The sequence below is a fragment of the Antedon mediterranea genome, chromosome 11 (assembly GCF_964355755.1).
Source record: "Antedon mediterranea chromosome 11, ecAntMedi1.1, whole genome shotgun sequence".
Lineage (NCBI taxonomy): Eukaryota > Metazoa > Echinodermata > Crinoidea > Comatulida > Antedonidae > Antedon > Antedon mediterranea.
In genome coordinates this window covers 14,478,861-14,488,427 of record NC_092680.1, presented here as the reverse complement: position 1 = coordinate 14,488,427, position 9,567 = coordinate 14,478,861, and positions in this window count along the sequence as shown.

Sequence of the window (9,567 nt, the reverse complement as noted above, 5' to 3'; positions counted from 1 at the left end):
TATTTATTTAATTACATATTTACAAAGGTTCACAATATTTGCATTTACTAGATGGTGTGTGGTTGGTACGCTCGCTTCGCTCGCAGATGGTTCTCGAATACACAGTAATTTCAGAGTAACAAAACTGGCGACTTTAATTAATGTACGTATCGCAGAAACGAATAGACACAGCACCCTGAGAAATTTGTCACAAAATGAGTCCACATTTTCGCGCCGCGGCCGGCTTTAGGCAACCATGATCCAGATATATTCCCAGAAGACTACTTATTCAGAATAGAAGCTATATCAAGCTGAAAGCTTTTTATCTACGGCTGACATTTTCGGAATTTTGTATACTCGACTAATTGATAGATCCAAGCTGCTGCACCCAAAAAACGTCTGGGAAAAGAGAGTCTATATGAGGGCTCATGGTTGAACGATTTTTTATTCTCGTCTTTTGATTGGTTGACTTGACGCGAATCAACACAAAGTGAAGTCACGATCGGACTGAGGACTGTATGTCCAACACACGGAAAAATAATGTATTGAAATTCTTTGAATTTAAATTAAATGAACACGTGTCTTTTCGCGCCGCGCCTTTAGCCAGCTATATCCCCAGAGGACTATAATTATATTCAGAAGCTATATCAAGCGGAAAGCTTATTAGGCCTATCTACGGCTGACATTTTTAGTATTTTGTAAATTCGACTAATTGATAAACAAACCCAATTTGTGTTTTGTATGTAACATTAGGGTTGAGAGATGAGGGAAAGGATGGGTACGGTACAAAGAGGAACAATTTTTTAATATATTCTTTATCCACTCAGTAACGAAATATTTTGTTCGTGTTTTATAGGCCTATAAATAATACCACTAAATACAGTAAAACATTTGCGATTTAATTCTTTGTTCAAACTGTCACTGTCATAGACGATTGAAATAGTAAAAAGTACATGTAACGATACATCACTACGGCGTTTATAATTTTTTTTAATTACTTATACAAACTTTGAGAAGCAACTGTGGGTAATAACATTTATTTGTATATTATTTGTTTATATTTATAACAGTATCCTCACTCAAAGTAATAAAGTTTATTTGTATATGTGTTTATATTATCTAACAGTAAAGTTGCCATTCAAATGGCGACCAAAATTATTAATACGTATTAACATTATTGTTATTGCAATACTATATCTAAAGGTTTTAAGTTTATCCCCCAATGGCCCATAAATTTACCTATTTGTAAATGTGTAAACCAAAAAAATTAAGCTGGGAGATTTGAGATTAGAATGCTACATTCATCGCAAATCAATACATAAAGAAGCCTGTAATTAGAGAAGTGAAAGTTTGGTCTGACGTAAATGTTGTCTGGAAACGACAGATTGGGATATCTTCACTGAGAACTCAACACTAGAAGAAGCCACCGTAGTAGTTAGCAGTTATATCACAATATATTCTGAGTCTACAACAATTGAGAAAAAGAAAATAAAAATATACCAGATTCTGTAGCACAGATATCAAGTATTTGTTGAAACTCAAACAACTAGCAATTAAGCAGAGTAATGGAGATGAGAAGAGGAAGATTTAGCGCAAAATAGATAAAGTGGTTAAGCGAGACAAACGCAAATTTGGTTTAAAAAAATAGAAATAAATTTAAGAGTGGTAATCCGAAATGCGCATGGGATGAAGAAGGTAATTGGAAATGATGTCATGATACCAGACGATGTAGAACCATTGACATTTGTAAACCACTTTTTTAATCGACCTGATACTACTGACTTTAATGATGAATTTGAAGCTATAAATTTGTTACTTACTAACGACATAAATAAGGATACAGTTAAATTGGAGGTGTCTAAAGCAGAAGTAGAACAACTATTTAAATGTATTGAACCTAAAAAGGCATCCGGACCAGATTTGATATCGTGAAAGTTCTGAAAATGTTTTGTCATGAATTAGCTCCAGTTTTTGGACATCTTTTTGAATGGTCATTAAATAGTTTTTGGAAAGCAGCTAATATTTCGCCTCTGAATAAGGCATCTAAACCGAAAGCTTTGACATCAGTTACTATGAAATGTTTTGAGAAAATAATAGAATAGAACATTTTAATTAGGCAGACACAGATGTTTGCAGATCTTTGTCAATTTGCCTACTGTGCTAAAGGAGGTGTTGACAACGCTCTGATTTCTTTTTTACATCCTGTTTTGGTTCATTTAGACAAAGCTAAATCCTATGCCAGAACTATATTTTTAGACTTTAGTTCAGCATTCAACACAATTCAACCATATGTTAGTAGCTAAGCTTAGGAATCTAAATGTACATCCTTGTATATATCTTTATGGATTAGTGATTATATTAGTAATCGAACACAAAGGGTTAAGATTTTAATATTTCATGTGTAATTTGAGATGTTTTGATAGTTCCTGTATTATATTTAAGTTTGCTGATGATATATGTGTGTAACATGCAGAGCAGTCACGAACTCCCTTTACGTATGTTTCCGAGTGGTTGAAAATAATTTAGGAACTCCCTTGTGACACACAAAATCCACAAAGTTGTAAAATAACTAAAAAACAAAGCTTTAATTCCAATCAACTTCAACTTTCAACAATCCAGTAAGCACTTTAAACAACAGCTTCATAATATGTAATAACTTTTACAATCTAATATCCAACCTCTAATATCCAACCTTCTTCAAAATAAATGCTTCAATCAAAAATCCTTCTCCCCTCTTACAATTGTCATACTTTCCCTTATATACAATATGTTCAAAACCTTCTAGATCATTTCTTATACTTCTTATTCTATTGGATTAGATTACAGTTTCTATTAATAGTATAATTCTGAAATGTTCCTGATTGTTCTTGTATTAATTATACATGGTTTCTTAAATCTAAACTTACTCTTATTCTAGAATGTTCATGTAGATACTATGATACTGTATATGTTAAGGAATGGTAATTTATTACAAAGGCTTAAATTAATGATGATGAAAATGCGTACAGAAATGAGGTCGCTCATGTTATTAAATGGTGCTCTGACAATCATCTTTATAAATGCTAAGAAAACTAAAGAAATGACTTTCGACTTTAGGAGAAACAACAAAGATATAGAACAACTAATATTGTTACCAATGAATGCGTATCTAGCCAACAGAACACAAATAGATACTTGGGTGTAACTATAGACGATCAATTTAGTTGGAACAAGCATACCCAGTGTCTATTCTAAAGCTAGTCAACGCCTTTTTCTTAGGAAGCTTAAGACATTTAATGTTGGACAAGACACGCTGTTCCTATTTTACCAAAGTATAATCAAATCTGTTATGACGTTCTGTTGTATTGCATGGTATTCAAATTTAATTACACCCACGAAAAACATCAATCAAATTTGTAAAATAACTAAAGTAGCATGTAAAATAATTGGCATAGAAATTGAAAGTATAGGTAATCTTTGTAATTAAACGACTCTTAATAAATTAAACTAAATTGTAAGTTTTAATAGATCTGGTAGAATGCCAGTTAAAACGAACCGTTTTAGAGACTCTTTTTTCCCATATGCTTGTCATCTATAATGTACATTTTTCAAGATAATTAGTTAACTTAGGTGTTACGTTTTTATATTGTGTTTTAAATTGTATTGTATCTATGTTTCTTAGCTCAGGAAACAAATATCATGTAGGCCTATGTAATATTATGTGACAATAAATTGAATCTTGAATCTCATTTGTATACATGTATTAAGTAAGTATTGTGTATTAAATCTATCAAAAGAAAATCGGCCTGTCTTCAACATTATGATGCTGCACTCGAGCTGTTCAACCGGTTTCCAACTATTCCAACAATTATCGTATAGAAAGATCGTAAATCGTAAATGCGAAGAATCCTCGTATTCTTGTGTGCGGGTATTTTTCAGCATCGACATCCATTAGACAGTGTATACCACGATCAGAAAACACCCCTAGGGGCAAATAGTTGAACCTAAATTCGTTATAATAGTCAATGACTAATTATCTAACTAATAACTTAATTAGTGTTATGGCATGGTTTTCATTAGGTGTTGAAAATCAGTATCGACAGTATGTACCAACTTTATATACCATCGTGTAAAAATTCCAGAAGTTACGCGCGATTTACCGAATGTTGCCCTTACGTAAATTTATATATAGATTCAAGATACAATTTTATTTTGCCAATTAAAATGGAAATAATATGAGTACATTTTCAAAATGTTAAAATGTATATTAATAAAATTATTACTATATACAATATTTATATTATTTAAAACAATCAATATATTAAAAACAGACATGAATACTACTGTCAGGGATACAACATTTTAAAAGCAACATATAAGAACATCAAAAATACTATAAACATTATATACTGGTTCCAATAATTGGTTAAAATATGCAATAAAAACTGGCTAAAAAAATAAAATAAAAATGCTGACTTTAGGCTACTATGCCTAATTGATTCAATCTAGATTATTCAGCGTTATACAACCTGATCGAGTAAGGAACAAAGGACCTTTTATATCTCTCGGTTCTACATCTGATAGATCTATACAGATCATTTCTCTCAGAGCGCATTTTATGATAATTACTATAACGGGTGTTTACGTCTTTCTGAATATTAGTGGTTTTCGATTTAATACATTTATGACATATCAGCGAATAATTAATTTCTTCACAATGCGTTGGATAGAAGTTTTATCTTCTTCTCTCTTTTCCATACTATACAACACAGCAGAAAGCGATGACACTTCCAACCATGACTGATGAGTACAACAAATTTAATATTGACTTGTCCACTTCAAATTTATTAAGTTTCCAAAGAAAGAACAGCATATTTCCTTTCCGTATTGTATTTTTACAATGTTCGACCCAATTTAATTCATTGTCAATGGTAATACCTATATATTTGTAATTATTTACAACTTCAATAACAGCCATTTATATTGAGTGGTTCAATAGGTACTGTAGACAATTATTCCTGAAATCAAATATCATCTCTCTAGTTTTCTTTTCATTCAAAATTAGACTATTGTCCTTTTCACAGAAAGCATTTACTTCTTCGTGATGAAATATTTCAGAATTTCTATCTTTATCTTTAACAAGCCAACAATGGCAGTATCATCTGCATATTTCAAGTAGTGACATTATTTTGTACCGAACTTACAGTCATTTGTATACAGGATATAAAGCAACGGGCCAAGTACACATCCTTAAAGGTAACACGAGCATAACATCGCTAACTATCTGTGTGTTGCGACAACATATGTATAAGTGAGAGTACTGCATCTTAAATAGATTGGAGTGGATCAATCTCATTTAGAATAAGAGGAGACATAATTATATTAGAAACTAGTTAGGTTGGAACTAGGCTGGTTAACAAGAATTATGAATGATGATGGTGCTAAATGGAAAAATATTCCAATGTATTATATTAAAAAAATATGTGATGTTAATGTTTTACTTAATATGTCATGTCATAGCATTATTGATGTTAATTCTGATAAAATTCCACTGTTTTACAAAAATATGATAAAAGCCTACAGAATCTCTAAAAAAAAAACCTGAAACTTATAACGATATAATGAATGAGCAACTGTGGGGAAACCACTACGTTAAACTAAAAAAAAAAATCGCTTTTCTACAAGCATTGGATTGACAGTGGCATTATCAGTATTAAAGACATTGTTAATAAGAACACTTTTTTAACATCAAACGAAATACTGGTGAAACTACAATGTAAAACAAACTGGTTAAATGAGTATTTGTGCATTATTAAGGCAATACCAATTCAATGGAAACGTATTATTAAGGAGGTAGATATTTTCAATTGTGATGATAATGATGAATTAGTTGGGACCAAGTATGAGATTAATACTACCAAACTAATGTACTCATGGTTTGTGAAAGAATATTTCATTATTCCAATGTCACAACTAAAATGGGAAGAGTACTCCAATGATAACAACATTGATTGGAAAACTTCTTGGTTACGGAAAGTATGTAAAATGAAAGATAAGAAACTAGCACAATTCAATTATAAGATGTTACATAGAATACTGCCTACCAACAAACGGCTGTATCAGTGGAAAGTTAAGGAAACACAAACGTGTGACAAATGTGGAGAAATTGAAAATGAAAATCATTTGTTTTTTAGTTGTAGATTTATTCAGAAATATTGGAGGAAAATGCTTAGTATCTTTGTAAGTTTAAATCACAATAATATATCATTTAAACAATTAATACTAGGAACGGGAGATAAGCTAATAGATTATATTTACACTTTTGCAGCATTTACTATTTATAGAATAAAAATGTTATCTGCACTAAATAAGCCAGTGGGTAAATCTTTATGGAATTCATTTAAAAGCAATATGTTATATAACATTGAATGTGAAACATATAACAATAAAGAAACAAGTATAGAAAAATGGGTAGCTTTAAGAAATAAGATTAAGATAATATAATTTCTAATTTGATACGATTAACCGAAAAAGAATTACAGTGATACGGGTTACTGGTGGTACTGAGCTATTATTGTTTTTTTTATCATGTATATAAATATATTGTATAATCCGGGTTGTAAAATGAAAACAAACAAATGAAAAGGTGTGAACTATTTTAAAACGGGATAGATGATAATGATGATCCTGTCAAGTGTATAACAAAATATAAGAAAATTAATGAAAAAAGGAGTAATACAGAATTCATATATGTAAAAATGTTACAAGTTAAATAATACGATTTTATGTAATATGAGATAATATGAATGTGAATAAAAGTGGTGTTTGCGCCACAAAAGAGAAAAAAAAATTATATTAGAAACTATCTTTTCCAGACATTTGATCACTAATAATGTGAAGGCTACCGGACGATAATCATTTAGGACCTTTGCATGTGTTAATTTGTGTACCGGGGTTATATTTGTAGCTTTCCAATTTTTTTGAAACATACAAACATAATGGTTATCGAGGGATAATTGAAAAAAAGGTAAAAGGCTCAGAAAGTTCACGAGCACATGATTTCAAAATGTTACCACTGATCTTATCAGGGCCACTAGCTCTGTTTACTTTACTGAAATGTTTCATTACATCATGTGACTGTATCATAATTCTTTCACCTTATTCCTCCGGTATGACTGGAACACATGTGGGTGGAGAATTTTTCTTGAAACGCGCAAAGCATTCATTTACAAAAAGGTTCGCTTCGATTTGACGAGGTAAGTTCACTTTATTTTTGCTTTTAGTTCCAGTAATGACATTCATGCACTGACACGAGGCTTGGGTTTCCAGTGGCAAACGCATCCTCGAGTTTCCTTTTATATTTTACTTTAGCATCCTGGCTCGCTTTTTTTCTGATCAAAGTCTGAACTCGCTCTCGGTTTCCATTTTTAAAAGCTACTGAACGCTCACGTAGAAGTGCTTTGACATTTAGAGTAAACCAGGGTTTTTTTTGTAACAGTAACTTGTTGAGATGTAACCACTAGTTCTTCGAAAAATAAAATATAACTGTTTACAGCATCTAAGGAAGCATTAATATCTAAAGGATCAATCAGAGCTGACAAAACAATCTTGTTCAGTAACAGCGATAGTCCACACTTTAACGTTCTTCTTGGTGGGCTTATCCGATATAATATGTAGGCATCAAAGTGATCACACTATCAATTTGTGGATGAACAAAGCATCGATATGCATTCCAGTCGGACCGATTTTGGCCCCGGACCATATTTGTCGTGTACGGTGGCCCACAACTGTCACGCACACTATAACACAGAATCACACAATTAAAGAAGGAATTACACAATTAAAGAAGGAATCACACAATTAAAGAAGAAATCGCACAATTAAAGAAGAAATCGCATATAAACAAAAGAAAGCATGAAAATATAAAACGAAATGCACAAATAAAGAAGAGCTAAGCACAATTAAAGAAGTCCGCAACAAATTCGAAAGCTCCTCGCACAATTAAAGAAGTCCGCAACAAATTCGAAAGCTCCTCGCACAATTAAAGAAGTCCGCAACAAATTCGAAAGCTACTCGCACAATTAAAGAAGTCCGCAACAAATTAAAGTACAGTAGTCCGTATGGAACGCCATCGCTGCCTCCGGCAGCAAACTTAATTCTATTCGGCTCTTTTACTATTACGTTCGGCTCTTTTAGCATTCGGCGCATTTCTATTCGGCCCATTTACCATTACGTTCGGCTCTTTCAGCATTCGGCGCATTTCTATTTGGCCTATTTACCATTACGTTCGGCTCTTTCAGCATTCGGCGCATTTCTATTTGGCCCATTTACCATTACGTTCGGCTCTTTCTGTATTGATTTGGCCCTTTTTTATTCGGCTCTTTCTGCATTACGTTCGGCTCTTATTGATTTGGCCCTTTTTTATACGGCCCAATTAAATTCTAACCTTTTACATGCGGTCAAATGGAAAAAAATCAACGGCTGGAAATGAGTCTATGAAAAGTTTACAAAACATATAGATGCAGCATGTAGAGTGTTTGGTTGGTTGAATTAAATGAATTTGAAGGCTATTTCAATATGACTAATCATGTTATTGACATGATTAATGTGTTAGAGAAGTTGCAATTGTCCCACCTTATTGACCATTTTGAGAGAGAAAAGGTTGATTTATGGCATAGGCTAGCTAGGCCTAGCCTAGTGTCAGCCTAACATTTAATAATAATAATTTACCCTTTCTCGCTCAAAATTTGTTAAAAGATGAATTAATTTTAGGTTATTCAACACATCTTTAATCGGTTGGCTACTCATGGTTGGCGCCATGATGATGAAATGTTTGTAAACTTTTCATAGAATCATTTCCAGTCGTTGATTTTCTTCCATTTGACCCCATGTCAAAGGTTAGATTTTAATTGCGCCATATAAAAAAATGCCGATTTAAAAAGAGCCCAACGTAATGCAGAAAGAGCCGAATATAAAAGGGCCGAATCAAAAAGAGCCGAACGCAATGTTAAATGGGCCGAATAAAAAAGAGCCGAATGCTGAAAGAGCCGAACGTAATGGTAAATGGGCCAAATAGAAATGCGCCGAATGCTGAAAGAGCCGAACGTAATGGTAAATGGGCCGAATAGCGCCGAATGGTAAAAGAGCCGAACGTAATAGAATTACAGCTTGCTGCCGGAGGCAGCGATGGCGTTCCATACGGACTACTGTACTTTAATTGTGCGAGGAACATTCGAATTTGTTGCGGACTTCTTTAATTGTGCGAGGAGCTTTTAATTTTGTTGCGAACTTCTTTAATTGTGCGAGGAGCTTTCGAATTTGTTGCGGACTTCTTTAATTGTGCTTAGCTCTTCTTTAATTGCGCGTTTCTTCTTTATTTGTGCATTTCGTTTTATATTTTCATGCTTTCTTTTGTTTATATGCGATTCCTTCTTTAATTGTGTGATTTCTTCTTTAATTGTGTGATTCCTTCTTTAATTGTGTGAATATGATTTATATAGTGTGCGTGACAGTTGTGGGCCACCGTAGTCGTGACAGTCCTTTACGCTTCAGTATCAGTAGTGGGTCGCTAGGTTTAGGCACAATGGGTCAGTCTAATTACCGAAAACA